Consider the following 14,711-nt stretch of genomic DNA (forward strand, 5'->3'; position numbering starts at 1 on the left):
TTATCCTGTGCAGGGTCGCAGGCAAGCTGGAGCCTATCCCAGATGACTATGGACGAGAGGCGGGGTACACCCTGGACAAATCGCCAGGTTATCGCAGGGCTGACACATACCGTAGAGACAAACAACCATTCACGCTCACATTCACACCTACAGTCAATTTAGAGTCACCAGTTAACCTAACCTGCATGTCTTTGGACTGTGGGGGAAACCGGAGCACCCGGAGGAAACCCACGCGGACACAGGGAGAACATGCAAACTCCGCACAGAAAGGCCCTCGTCAGCCACTGGGCTCGAACCCGGACCTTCTTGCTATGAGGCAACAGTGCTAATCACTACACCACCGTACCACCCACATTAATATTCAAACAACCTATATGTTTTGTTTTAAAGCCAGAAACGTATAATGTATCTCCCTTTCTCTCTTCATGTAGTGGCGTCTCTCAAACCTTCTCAAAATGGAGCCCCGGGAGCTCTAGTACAGCCTGAGTGTCTACGATTTGTAAGTTAAATTGTTAGCTAAGTTGTACTAACTTCTACAGTGTCTTGTAAAAGTATTCATCCCCCTTGGTGTTTGTCCTGTTTTGTTGCATTACAAGCTGGAATTAAAATGGATTTTGGAGGGTTAGCACTGTTGTAATGTGAATGTTCTATTGTTTTCATTCAGGCAGCTAGATTAGGCCACCGGGGGTCCTCAGGGTCAAGTATACATAGTTAGTCAGCATATATGCTGCCAGAGTGCAATGAGTGATGCAGCAAGTTCAATAAAGTGAAGCATGTGCATTTGAAGTCGTGGCACTTTATTACATTGGCGACGAGGATGGGATTAATTTTAAGAGTTACAATGGCAACATACGGGAAAATTGGAGAGTTTGATACGGAGACAGATGACTGGCAGCAGTATGTGGAACGGCTGGAATTCTACTTTGCCGCAAATAAAATCACCGACGCCGACCAAAAGCGGGCCATCTTCCTGAGTGCATGTGGAGGGAAAACGTATGCCATACTGAGAGACTTATGCCAACCTGGTAAGCCGGGAGATAGCTCCCTGACAGATTTACAGAAAAAGTTGACTGATCACTTTGCACCGAAACGCAGCATCATAGTGGAGCGATTTAAGTTTCATTCAAAAGTAAGGGATCGCGGCCAGTCAGTTGCTGCGTTTGTAGCTGAACTGAGGAGACTTTCTGAACACTGTGGTTTCGGGACAAATTTGGATGACATGCTTAGGGATAGACTGGTGTGTGGCATTAATGACGACTGCATCCAACGTCGGTTGCTTTCAGAACCAGATACAAAAATGACTTGGGAGAGGGCCCTGGAATTAGCGACAGCCATGGAAACCGCGTTGAAAGATGTAGCACAGTTGCAAAATAAATCAGAGGAGGTGGTGCACAAAGTGCAGCCAGGGGCCTCGGACCAGAAGCCGTATGTGACGTGTTTTAGATGCGGAGGAACACACACATCGGCAGACTGCCGTTTCGCAGACGCGGTTTGCCATAATTGCCGGAAGAAAGGACATTTAGCCAGAAAATGCCGCAGTGCGAGACAGCCCAAGCAAAACAGATTTGGCACACGAGGGGCAGCAAACATGTTAGAGGAAAACGATGAGGAGTCAGAATACACTCACATGCTGCACAATCTGAGAGAAAACAGAGTTGAGCCATACAGAGAACAACTGTCAGTGAATGGGCATGACGTCACGTTTGAAATTGACACGGGGGCAGGCTTGACCATAGTGAACGAGAGAACATATAGGCAGATAGGGTGTGGAAGACTCCATCCAGCAAAAGTAAAACTGTTCACCTACACAAGAGATAGAGTGGATGTGTTAGGCAAGATGTATGCAAATGTCATCTACAAGGGACAGAAGGAGCAATTGCCTCTGCTGGTGGTTAAAGGGGAGGGCCCAAATCTAATGGGGAGAGATTGGCTCAAGGCAGTGAGACTAGACTGGACAGCCATCTTCAAACTCCAAGTGGGACATCAGCAGGAGTTGGAGGCTCTCCTCTCACAACACCAGGAGGTGTTCAAAGGGGAGCTAGGCACACTAGTTGGGGCTACAGCTAAAATCTATGTAGACCCAGAGGCCAGGCCTCGTTACTTTAAAGCTAGGCCCTTGCCATATATGCTGAAAGAGAAAGTTGAAACCGAACTGACCAGGCTCCAGAATGAAGACATTTTAGAGCCTGTCAGCTTTGCTGAGTGGGCAGCTCCAATACTCCCCATAGTCAAACCAGACAAAAGCATAAGGATTTGCGGTGACTATAAAGTTACAGTAAATCCAGTGTCAAAGCTGGACAACTACCCAATTCCAAAGACAGAAGACTTGCTGGCAGTGCTGGGAGGGAGGCAGAAGTTCACCAAACTGGACATGTCTCAGGCTTACCAGCAGCTGCCACTGGAGGAAAATTCCAAGCGATTCACAACAATAAACACACATCGTGGGCTGTACCAATACACCAGGCTGCCCTATGGGGTGTCCTCTGCCCCAGGTATTTTTCAGCGCACCATGGACAACTTACTTCAAGGACTTCCTCAGGTGGTGGTGCGAGTAGACGACATACTGGTGACTGGGAATGATGATGCTAGCCATCTGCAGAATTTAGGGACAGTACTGTCCAGATTGAACGCAGCAGGGCTCCGTCTTAAGTGAGAGAAATGCATTTTCATGGCGCCAGAGGTGGTGTATCTGGGCTACAGAATTAATCATGCAGGGATTCAGCCAGTGGCAGACAAAGTTGAGGCCATTGCAAATGCAGCTGCACCGACAAACCAGACACAGCTGAAGTCATTCCTAGGGATGCTGAATTATTATCATCGGTTCTTGCCTAACGTGGCCACTGTACTGGAGCCTCTGCATGAACTCCTCAGAAAAGGAGTGCCATGGAAATGGGAAAAACACCATGGTAATGCTTTTGATGCAGCGAAGAAGTGCCTCCAGTCTGAGCAACTGTTGGTACATTTTGATGACAGAAAACCTCTCTACCTGTCCTGTGATGCATCCCCATATGGGGTGGGAGCAGTGTTATCCCACCGGCTCCAAGATGGCACAGACAGGCCCATAGGGTACATGTCACGGTCGTTGTCATCAGCAGAACGTGGCTACTCTCAGCTGGAAAAGGAGGCTCTGGCGATAATATTCGGCTTAAAAAAATTCCACCAGTACCTGTTTGGAAAACATTGTACCATAGTCACAGATCACAAACAGCTTCTGGGTCTGTTGGGAGAGCATAAGGGCATCCCACAACAGGCGGCTGCCAGGATGCAAAGATGGGCCTTGATACTCGCTGCCTATGAATACACCTTGGAGTACAAGGAGGGCTCAAAACATGGAAATGCTGATGCGTTGAGCAGACTCCCGCTGCCAAGCTCTCCCAGGGCCACCCCCCAGGAGGGGGAGGTGGTGATGCTTATGGAACACATGAATGGCACACCGCTACAGGTCAGGCAGATCCGCGACTGGACCCGGAGAGACCGTGTCCTGTCGAAAATACAGCAGTGGCTGATGCAAGGCTCTTGGCCTACAACATGCACAGATCCTGAGCTCCAGCCCTACATAAGACGACAGAATGAACTGAGCATGGAGGATGGGTGTGTACTGTGGGGGAGTAGGGTGATAATACCACCACAAGGAAGACAGGCCATGATTGAAGAACTACATGAGACCCATCCAGGAGCCTCAAGGATGAAAATGCTAGCTCGCAGCTATGTGTGGTGGCCGAACATGGACGCTGACCTGGAGACAGCAGTGCGTCGATGTCACGTTTGCCAATCCAACCAAGCCTCTCCAGCTGCAGCACCATTGCATCCATGGGAATGGCCCTCCCAACCATGGATGAGACTGCATCTGGATTTTTGCGGGCCAGTGTCAGGAAAAATGTTTCTGATTGTTATTGATGCCTACTCTAAGTGGATTGAGGCTCATCCAATGCATGCCATAACATCTGCCGCTACCATAGAAAAGTTGCGAAGCATCTTTGCCACCCATGGAATACCGGCCGTTCTGGTCAGCGACAATGGGCCTAGTCTGGTCAGTGCCGAATTCAAACACTTCCTTGCAAAGAATGGCATAAAACATGTAACCACAGCACTTTATCACCCATCTTCAAATGGCTGTGCAGAGCGTGCAGTACGGGTGTTCAAGGAAGGTATCAAGAAGATGGGGGAGGGGAGTGTGGAGACAAAGGTATCCAGATTCCTGTTTAAGTACCGATCAACTCCCCAAACTACAACTGGGGCCACACCAGCTGAGCTTCTCATGAACAGGAGACTCAGGAGTCTGCTTGATTTAGTTCGCCCTTCACTTGGAGACAAAGTGGGTCAGAAACAGGCCACACAGAAAGAATATCACGATAAGCATGCCCGGGACAGAGTATTCACAGAATCAGACCAAGTTTATGTGAGAGGATACTCTGGTCAGAAGTGGATTCCGGCAATGCTCATCGAGAGGACGGGGCCAGTTTCATGGAGGGTGAAAACACAGGACGGAAAGGTGGCAAGACGACATCAGGACCAGATCCGTCCTTGTTACGATCAGGAAGTTACGGAAGCCAGCTGTCAAGAAGAGCGTTTACCAGTAGGCCTGGCACCTCCTGAACTACCAGAGCCGGAGCCAGAGCAGCCAGCACCAGAGGCTGGCGGCCCAGAACCCCCTGAGCAGCCAGCACCAGAGGCTGGCGGCCCAGAACCCCCTGAATGGTCACTTGAGGAGGGACCACGTTTCCCAGTTAGACTTAGGAAGGCACCCACTTATCTCAAGGACTACGTCCTTCCAGGGGCACAATAATCCCCGTGGGTGCCTCGAGGAGGGCAGTCTACCCCTACCTCGTAGTTCAGTTGTTGTTCATGTTTTCTTGAAAAAAAAAATACAATAACTTTTTTGGGGACTTTGGACCATGGGGGGAGGGAATGTTGTAATGTGAATGTTCTATTGTTTTCATTCAGGCAGCTAGATTAGGCCACCGGGGGTCCTCAGGGTCAAGTATACATAGTTAGTCAGCATATATGCTGCCAGAGTGCAATGAGTGATGCAGCAAGTTCAATAAAGTGAAGCATGTGCATTTGAAGTCGTGGCACTTTATTACAAGCGCCATTTGATTTACACAACATGCGTACCCCTTTAAAGGTGCACTTTTTTTTTTAATGTGACACAAACAATAATTAAGATGAAAAAACAGAAATCTGACGTGTATATAGGTATTCACCCCCCAAAGTCAATACTTTGCTGCAATTACAGATGCAAGTCTCTTGGGGTATGTCTCTATTAGCTTAGCACATCTAGCCATTGGGATTTTTGCCCATTCCTCAAGGCAAAACTGCTCCAACTCCTTCAAGTTCAATGGGTTGCGTTGGTGTACAGCAATCTTCAAGTTATGCCACAGATTCTCAATTGGATTGAGGTCTGGGCTTTGACTAGGCCATTCAAAGACATTTAAATGTTTCCCTTTAAACCACTCCAGTGTAGCTTTAGCAGTATGTTTAGGGTCATTGTCCTGCTGGAATGTGAACCTTCATCCCAGTATCAAACCTCTGGCTGACTCAAACAGATTTTCCTCCAGAATTGCCCTGTATTTAGTGCCATCCATCTTTTCTTCAGTCCCGACCAGCTTTCCTGTCCCTGCAGATGAAAACCATCCCTGCAGCATGATGCTGCCACCACCATGCTTCACTGTAGGAATGGTGTTCTCAGAGCCTTGGGTTTGTGCCACACATGACGTTTCCTATGATGGCCAAAAAGATCAATTTTAGTCTCATCTGACCAGAGAATCTTCTTCCATGTGTTTGGGGAGTCTGCCGCATGCTGTTGGGCAAACTCCTAAATGTGTTTTCTTTTTTTTTCTTTCTTTAACAGTGGCTTTTTTTCTGGCCACTCTTCCATAAAGCCCTGCTCTGTGGAGTGTATCACTTAAAGTGGTCTAATGGACAGATACTCCCATCTCCGCTGTGGATCTTTGCAGCTCCTTCAGTGTTATCTTTAGTGTCTTTGTTCCATCTCTGATTAATGCCCTCCTTGCCCAGTCTATGAGTTTTGGTGGGCAGCCTTCTCTTGTCAGGTTTGTAGTGGTACCATATTCTTTCCATTTTGCGATAATGGATTTAGTGGTGCTCCTTGGGATATTTTTTTTATAACCCAACCCTGATCCATAATTCTTCACAACTTTGTCTCAAACCTGTTTGAAGTGCTCCTTGGTTTTCCTGTTGCTTGCTTAGAGTCAGGGTCCTTCCCACACTCCAGATTTCTGTTTTTTTCATCTTAATTATTGTTTGTGTCACAATAATCAAACAGTTTGCACCTTTAAAGTGGTAGGCACATTGTGTAAATCAAATGGTGCTAACCCTTCAAAATCCATTTTAATTCCAGCTTGTAATGCAAGAAAACAGGAGAAACACAAAGGGGGATGAATACTTTTGCAAGACATTGTAATACAAGTCTAAATTTCAGATGTCTTGAAGAACTTTACTGCTTTAAAACCAGAACGTATTAAGTGTAAATAGTAAAGAATATTAAAACTAGTTCAATTTTTTAAATGTAAGCATTAACTTTTTAGGTTCAACTTCAGAAATTTAAATGCAAACTTTAAACTCTGGCGGCACGGTGGTGTAGTGGTTAGCACTGTCGCCTCACAGCAAGAAGGTCCTGAGTTCGAGCCCCGGGGCCGGCGAGGGCCTTTCTGTGCGGAGTTTGCATGTTCTCCCCGTGTCCGCGTGGGTTTCCTCCGGGTGCTCCGGTTTCCCCCACAGTCCAAAGACATGCAGGTTAGGTTAACTGGTGACTCTAAATTGAGCGTAGGTGTGAATGTGAGTGTGAATGGTTGTCTGTGTCTATGTGTCAGCCCTGTGATGACCTGGTGACTTGTCCAGGGTGTACCCCACCTTTCGCCCGTAGTCAGCTGGGATAGGCTCCAGCTTGCCTGCGACCCTGTAGAAGGATAAAGCGGCTAGTGATAATGTGATGTGTGTGATGTGTGACTTTAAACTCTCATCTCATTATCTCTAGCCGCTTTATCCTTCTACAGGGTCACAGGCAAGCTGGAGCCTCTCCCAGCTGACTACGGGTGAAAGGCGGGGTACACCCTGGACAAGTCGCCAGGTCATCACAGGGCTGACACATAGACACAGACAACCATTCACACTCACATTCACACCTACGCTCAATTTAGAGTCACCAGTCAACCTAACCTGCATGTCTTTGGACTGTGGGGGAAACCGGAGCACCCGGAGGAAACCCGCGCGGACACGGGGAGAACATGCAAACTCCACACAGAAAGGCCCTCGCCGGCCACTGGGCTCGAACCCAGGACCTTCTTGCTGTGAGGCGACAGCGCTAACCACTACACCACCTTGCCGCCCGACTTTAAACTCTAAACCAGGAAATGTGATAAGCATTAATATACATAATGTACATCATACAAAACATTTCAAAATTATATTTTAATTTTAACTTGGTGGTGTAGCAGGTAAAATTTCCGCCTCACAGCTCCAGGGTCCTGGGTTCGATCTTGAGCTCTGGTTACTGTCTGTGTGTAGTTTATTATCTTCTCTCTGTGTCTGTATGGGCTTCTTTTGGGATCGGAAGTTTCCTCCTGTCTCCCAAAAACCAGGAGAGTGAGTGAATGAGTGGGTGGATGACTGCTTTCAGTTACCCCCAGGTGTGAATGAGTTGTGTGCAGGAAGCCCTGATGTCTTATCCAGAGTGTATTCCTGGCCATAGGCTCTGGATCCTCTGGAGTCTGTTTGGGTGGTGGAGTTTACTGAAGATGGATGAATGAATTTCAGGACTTAAAACATTCTAATGGCTTTAGAAAGTAATAAATATAATTATATAGTTGTAGGTGATTCTATATGGTCTGTGGTACAGAAACATCTGTAACAGCAAATTTTTTATTCAGGTTTAGGGACTCTCTCTCTCTGTGTTCTCTCTCTCTGTCTCTCTCTCTCTTTCTCTGTTCTGTGTGTGGGTTTTTCTCTCTCTCATGTCGTCATCGCCGTTACAACACGCACGTGTCTCCCTAAAGTAACGGGGCTGTTCTCACATTCCGGAGGCAGGAGGAGAGGAGGAGAAAGAGAAAACAGTTAAAAGCCTTGGGATAGTGGAGTGGAGTGGAAAGGCGGTGCAGTGAAGAACAGGAAGAGTGACCTGGGGGAGCAGAACAACTTCATCCGACTCGACTGATTTTACTGTGAGTCTCTAACAACTTGGTAATGATTTACTGAGTGTTTACTGCAAACAGCTCTTTAACTATATACTCTGATTATACACTGATCATACTGTTCACTGATTATACTGTATACAATGTACTATATACACTGATTGATTATACTCTGATCATACTGTTCACTGATTATACTGTATACCCTGATTATACACTGATTATACTGTATGTATAACCAATTCTTGCAGCTCAGGCGTCACAAATGCAAGTATTTATTGCACTCACTTTACTGATGTAAATAGAAATGGTTAAGAATTAAACTGGTCTAAACCTGACACTAAAGTAAGAGTTTGAGATCTGCACTTGTCTAAATGTAATATTGACCCTGGTGGAAGTTCAATTTAACAAGTCTTTCTTAAATACTAGCCTTTAACAACCACACTGATATAAATCAAATGTTTATTAATTCATGTCTGGATATAAATCTAACTCTTTACATTTAATCCTGGTTTAAAACTGGTCTAACTGTAACACCGTAACATGGATTAGTGTAAATGTGTAGCATTAAACTTTAACATTAGGGTTTAGGATGTATAGTGTTTGAAATACAACTCTCTAAGATCTGTATTCATCTAAAGCCAAGTCTTTAAGTTATACTGGTTTAAAGCTGGTCTAATCTGTCTTTAGGTTATACTGGTTTAAAACTGGTCAAACTGTAACAGTGTAACATTGGTGTAAATGAGAAGCATTAAACTTTAAAATTGGGGTTTAGGATGTATAGTGTTTGAAATGCAACTCTCTAAGATCTGTACTGGTCTAAATCTAAGTCTTGAAGTTACACTGGTTTAAAACTGGTCTAAATCCAGGTCTTTAATTTATACTGATTTAAACCTGTTTTAAATGTAACAGTGTAACAAGGATTGGTATAAATATGTAGCGTTGAACCATTATGTAGGGGTTTTAAATGCAACTCTCTAAGATTTGTACTGGTCTAAACGCAAGTATTTAAGTTATGCTGGTTTAAAACTGGTCTAAATATATCACACTGGGAAAATATAACTTAAAGGGGTACCAAATATAATATATACAGTTGCTGATGTGGCAAAGTAACGTATTCTTAAGTATTCTATCAAATTTATATACTAGAAAACAACGAAATATCTTGGTAATTGTAAATATAATAGTCGGTATGCTAAACGGCACAAGAGTCGCCATTTTTAAAAGACCGTGACGTCAGCCCTACCCACTGCACTAGGAGAGAAGCGTGTAATCATGGCATCGGGCGCATCAAGTGAAAGCGACAGCTCTGTCGAATCATACGAAGAGATCCCGCAAAAGACGCGTCTGGAGGATCGTTATGCTTTCCATCGGTCCTGTTATTACACCCGAAAGCAACACACTGTGGCATTGTGTAGCCGATCACTTACAATTCATCCTACTTTCCGATTCACACGTGCTATTCCCAACCTCAATGAGCCAACACAACTGGGCACATGCATACGTCATGAGTGTTACGCAGAGAAAATGAACGTGCATTCTGATTGGATAAAATTAATATCATGGCGGGCTGTTCAAACTGCGGAAATAGTTTGCTCGAGCTACTTTCAAAACACTATAACTTTCCAACCTTAGAACAAAAAACTTTTGTAAGTCTTGAATAAGGTTCGTTAATGTGTGTTTTATTGTTATATTTACTCTATATATTGCCCTCTGTTCCCCTTTAAAATATAACTTACACCAACTGCAAGTCTTTCTGTAACTCTGCAAATCTAACTGTAACTCATTGTAAGGTGTGTCCTGGTATAAATGTAACTCATTATATTTAATCCTGGATTAAAACCAGTCTAAATGTAAGTATTTATGTGTTGTCTGTCAGACTTGAAGGAACACACTAACGTCAATGCAGAAGGTTAAGACAAGTGTAATCTTTGAAATGCAACTCTCTAAGACCTGTACTAGACTAAATTCATGTCTTTAAGAATGATGCTGCTTTAAACCTGAGTTATACTGGTTTAAAACTTGTTTGCATGTAAATATTGTAATTAGGAAGAGTACTAGTTTAAAACTGGTCTAAACCTGCCTGAAATGGAAGCATTTAACAATGATTCTGCTTTAAGACTAGTTGAAATAAAGTTACAAAGCTTTAAATCTGGTCTTAATATGGTACGTGTTTAAGAATTTAAAACTGGTCTAAACATACACGCTCCGGAATGATGCTGTTTAATAACTGGTCTAACCTAAACGTTTTAGAGAATTACACTACTTGAACATGTTTAAGAATTACACTGGTTTAAAAAACAGTCTGGATGTGTGTTTAAGGATTATACGTGTTTATTCTATCCACATTCACTGGATATGAGCAATCACACACTCTGATTGGCTACTCTACTACTAGGCTATCAGCTCATATACTGTGAGTAGAGAAAAACAAAATGGTGGAGCGTGTTGCTGAACCAACCGAGGACAAAATAAAAACTCTACTCGAAAATAAAACACCCCAATTTAAAAAAAAGCAACAAAATATGGAATAAAAGTATTTGGTGATAAGAACATATCTTTTTTTTTATTTCAATAATTATTATTATTATAGCATTTTTCACAAATTGCTCCTGTCATTTTGCCAGTTTGTTTACATTCTAAGTGGAAATGATTTTGTTGGACGTTTTGTATAAAGTTTTTATTTATTGAATTTGTAAAAAATAAAAATAAAAATGCTCTGTTTCTCAAAATCCAGTGAATGTGGATAGAATAAAATAGTTATTCCACTCAGTCTCGTTACACATGGCTTATAGCAAACTTGGTGCTATGCGCCTCGTCGGCTATTGACTCGTGTACGACTTGATTTCATGGAATAACTGTTAAATAAATCGGATCTAGGTTTTTAAGGAGTCTCTTTTGCTAATATTGAGTGAAAGGGTTTAATTTGTCTGTACATGTTGGATAATGGATATAGAGAGCAGTGTGTGTTATCATGGAAAATCACATTAATAATGCAACAATGAGTGTGTTTGTGTATGTGTGTGTAGCGCAGTGATGGCAGATAGAGTTAGCTCAGGGAAAAGGCATGCATCTTAAATAGAGCCGTCTAATGTTCTCTGATTTATGAACAGTCCATGCACAGGTGAGTTCATATTTGGAATGTCAAAATGTCTGGGTTTTTTTTGGAAACATTCCAATGTTGGAGTTGGTGCTATGGAAAATGATCAGATTATGAGACTTAAAGACAATGATGATCATTTAGATGGAAGAATAGCCTAGTAAACTAGACCCACCCGCGTAGCGGCCAAAAATATTTTTGCCTACGAGTGGGTCTAGCCTCGCACCATATCAACAACACACCCCGGGCATCAAATCGTGCCCGCCAATCACAACGCAAGGTTTTTGTTTGGATTCTTTGGGCGGGCTTTTGCAGGAGTGACGACAAGGCTGCGCGACGCTGGAGAAAGCACAACAGGAAAGATGGCTACGGCTAGTGAACAGCACTAGTTTGACTCCGCTTTGGAATCAGTTTTAGAAGAATTAGACTTGGAGTTTTCGTTGAAACATGAGCAGAAAGAGGCTCTCTGCTCATTCCTTTTCAAGAAGGACGTTTTCGCTGTTTTGCCGACCGGCTATGGCAAAAGTCTGATCTACCAGCTGGCTCCGCTCGTAGCCAAAAGCATGGGGCTAGTTTGTGCAGTACGAAGAATTAATAAACAGCTTTGAAACATTACTTTTTGATTGTTTCTTATTTTCCCGTTATTTTAAATTTAAGGGAAATTATTTCACCAAACACCACTAAATAAAAATAAAAACTCTCAAACAGTTTAAGCAAACCCTTGAAAAACACTTGGAAAAAAAAAGTGTATGTTAAGTATGTGGTACAGACTCCAAACTTGTGGTCATTATCTCCAAACTTCTTAATATCTAAAACCTGTTAATTAATACGCATTTTGAAAAATTATTTATTTCAAGGCCTCCCCCACTGCTTTCTGTCGCTCTGACTACGTCACAGTCACTGTTGCGCTGATTGGTCAGAGCGTTGGCCTATACGCACAGAGACAGTTTGAAAGACAGCGGGTTGTTCCTCCCACACCCTTCGAAAATGTCTACGAGCGAGGCCAGACTAAATATTCACATTTAGTCTGGCTTGCCAGGCTAACTGAAGAATGCATTATGGTGGACACTTTTTTAAATGTTAGCTCGAGTTATAACATCACTAACACCTATAGTATGTTATAATGCAACATCTGATATGCGTATACCGTAAATCCAAGCCTCATTATTCAAAATGTCTGTTTTTTTTTTGAAACATTCCAATGTTGGAGTTAAATAATGAGTTGGCAGACTCATTATTATTATTATTGTCCTGAACCGCTGTATCTCGTCTTTTCTTCAAGACTTATGTAGTTTTTTCCATCTCAGACTCATGCTGGTTCCAGCCTGTGACTTTTTCACCATATTTCAGACATTATATGGAGTCACGAGACATTTCCGTGTTTTAGGGTTTTAGCCCATTTAAATGCATCAGCATTCCTTCTGTGTCTGGTTCATCTCTTCCACTGACACCAATAAGAAAAAGTTCAACCTGCTGATTATGGGGTATGGGGATCGGCCCTTTAAACCCTCTCTAATGACTGCTTAAGGGGAAGAGTGCTGAAAAATAAACCTCTCAGGCAGAAAGACGGAGAGATAGTAACATAGTACGTAAAGATTTAATGAAATATCTGCAGCTACGATGAACAAATAATCGATTCTTCATTCATTTTCTTGTAAATTCTACATTCATGGCTGTGGTGATAGTGTGACTACTTATAGGAACACCACGTGTGAATAGTCATGTAAAATTTACACTTATGGTTTTTTTTACACTTTATATGTTCGTGTTTTGCGCATTTTCACATGCTGAGTTTTTATTTTCACATGATTTTTACATTTATTTTTGCATGTGATTTTTTTCAACATGGTTCGTTTTTTAAATTCGTTCATTATTCATTCATGTTCAGTTGTGAAGTTTATATGTGATTTTATTTTTAAAATATGATTCATTTAGTTTCACATGTTATTTTTAAATACAGGATGGGTTTTTTCTCATGTTGTTTTTTCTTACACTTGATTCATTTTTCCTATCTGCTTGTATTTGTCAATGTTATCAACGTTATGAATTCTGACTTTTAATTTTAAGGCACAATATACACTGATCAGCTGCAACATTAAAACCACCAAGAGGTGGCATGAATAACACTGATTATTCTATCCACATTAACTGGATATGAGCAATTGCGTACTCTGATTGGCTACTGTACTACTAGGCCAGGGGTCACCAAACTACGGCCCGCGGGCCAGATCCGGCCAGCCACCCCTCTTTGACCGGCCCCCCAGCCCCTCTGCCCCCCATCACTTGAACCGGCCCTATGAGGCAATCCCCAAAAGTGGTCATGGCCTATTTTTTTAAATTGCTTTTTGGCAAATAATAACATGTCTGCATCTTGTATTTTGTTGATTTTATCAATTAAAATTGATATTTAGTTATAAAATGAACTATTCATATTTTCCGAATTTTCGTCATATGCTCGCGATCAAGCAGTGACAGGCAGCGCATGCGCAGAGAACTGTCAATGTTCAGGACAGCAAAATGGCGAGCAGTCAGCGAAAAGCTGACAGAGAGTGCAGAGTTTTTAAAGAACAGTGGACCACCGATTATTTTTTCATTCAGTGTAAGGACCGTGCAGTTTATCTTGTATGTAAAGAAAGTGTGCCGGTTTTCAAAGAATATAATCTGCGTCATCACTATGAAACCCGCCACAAAGAGTATGCTAGTTTGCGAGGGCAAACAAGAGAAGACAGGATTCGGAGGATGAAATGCGGACTGGCTGCACAACAGAATGTATTCCTTCGCCAAACCCAGATCAACCAGGCTGCTGTCCGAGCTAGCTATAAGGTAGCTCACCTACTAGCTACCCATGGAAAGCCGTTTACTGACGGGGACTTTGTTAAAGTATGCATGCTTGCTGTGGCCGAGGAGGTGTGTCCCGACAAGAAGGATGCGCTCAGCGCGGTGAGTCTCTCTGCACCTACTATGACCAGGCGAACCGAAGATTTGGGGGACAACGTGTATGACCAGCTGAATGAGAGAGCGTCAGAATTCGAGTTTTTTGCTTTGGCCATGGATGAGAGCAATGACGTGCAGGACACAGCACAACTGCTGTGATCTATTGATCTATTGCTCATGTTATTATAATTTCACTGTTTTTTAAAATGTATTTATTTTATAGGCCTATTTATTTGACCTTTATTAAGTCCTGCATACAATTATTATTTATATTATTAATAATATCAACAGGCCTACCTACAATTTATAATTTTCCACTCACTTTTGCCAGTGTCAATCACCTCAACTAGGCAGATGTTTCTTACCTTTGATGTTATTTTTATTAGAAAATAAATAAATGGAATATCAGTGGTATTTCAAATTAAAACAAAGTGTGAAGACTCGATTACTACTTTTGCAAACCACTAGTAAAGATAAACAAATATGTGCCAGGAATCAAGTGTTGATATAGTAGTGTGGATATAGTA

At 42.7% G+C, this 14,711-nt stretch overlaps 1 protein-coding gene and 1 pseudogene across 1 annotated transcript in view; both read left to right on the forward strand.

The window, feature by feature from the left end:
- The first annotated feature begins 841 nt into the window (after positions 1–841).
- LOC132873236 (uncharacterized protein K02A2.6-like) lies at positions 842–4,786 on the forward strand (annotated as a pseudogene).
- A 3,301-nt stretch (positions 4,787–8,087) lies between these two features.
- loxl2a (lysyl oxidase-like 2a) overlaps positions 8,088–14,711 on the forward strand; it is a 107,216-nt gene continuing 100,592 nt past the window's right edge. Inside the window, exon 1 of the mRNA XM_060908786.1 lies at positions 8,088–8,180. The gene's annotated coding sequence lies outside the window, so the exon portion shown is untranslated. The remainder of the gene's footprint in view (positions 8,181–14,711) is intronic.

The sequence above is a fragment of the Neoarius graeffei genome, chromosome 25 (genome assembly GCF_027579695.1).
Source record: "Neoarius graeffei isolate fNeoGra1 chromosome 25, fNeoGra1.pri, whole genome shotgun sequence".
Classification (NCBI taxonomy): Eukaryota; Metazoa; Chordata; class Actinopteri; order Siluriformes; family Ariidae; genus Neoarius; species Neoarius graeffei.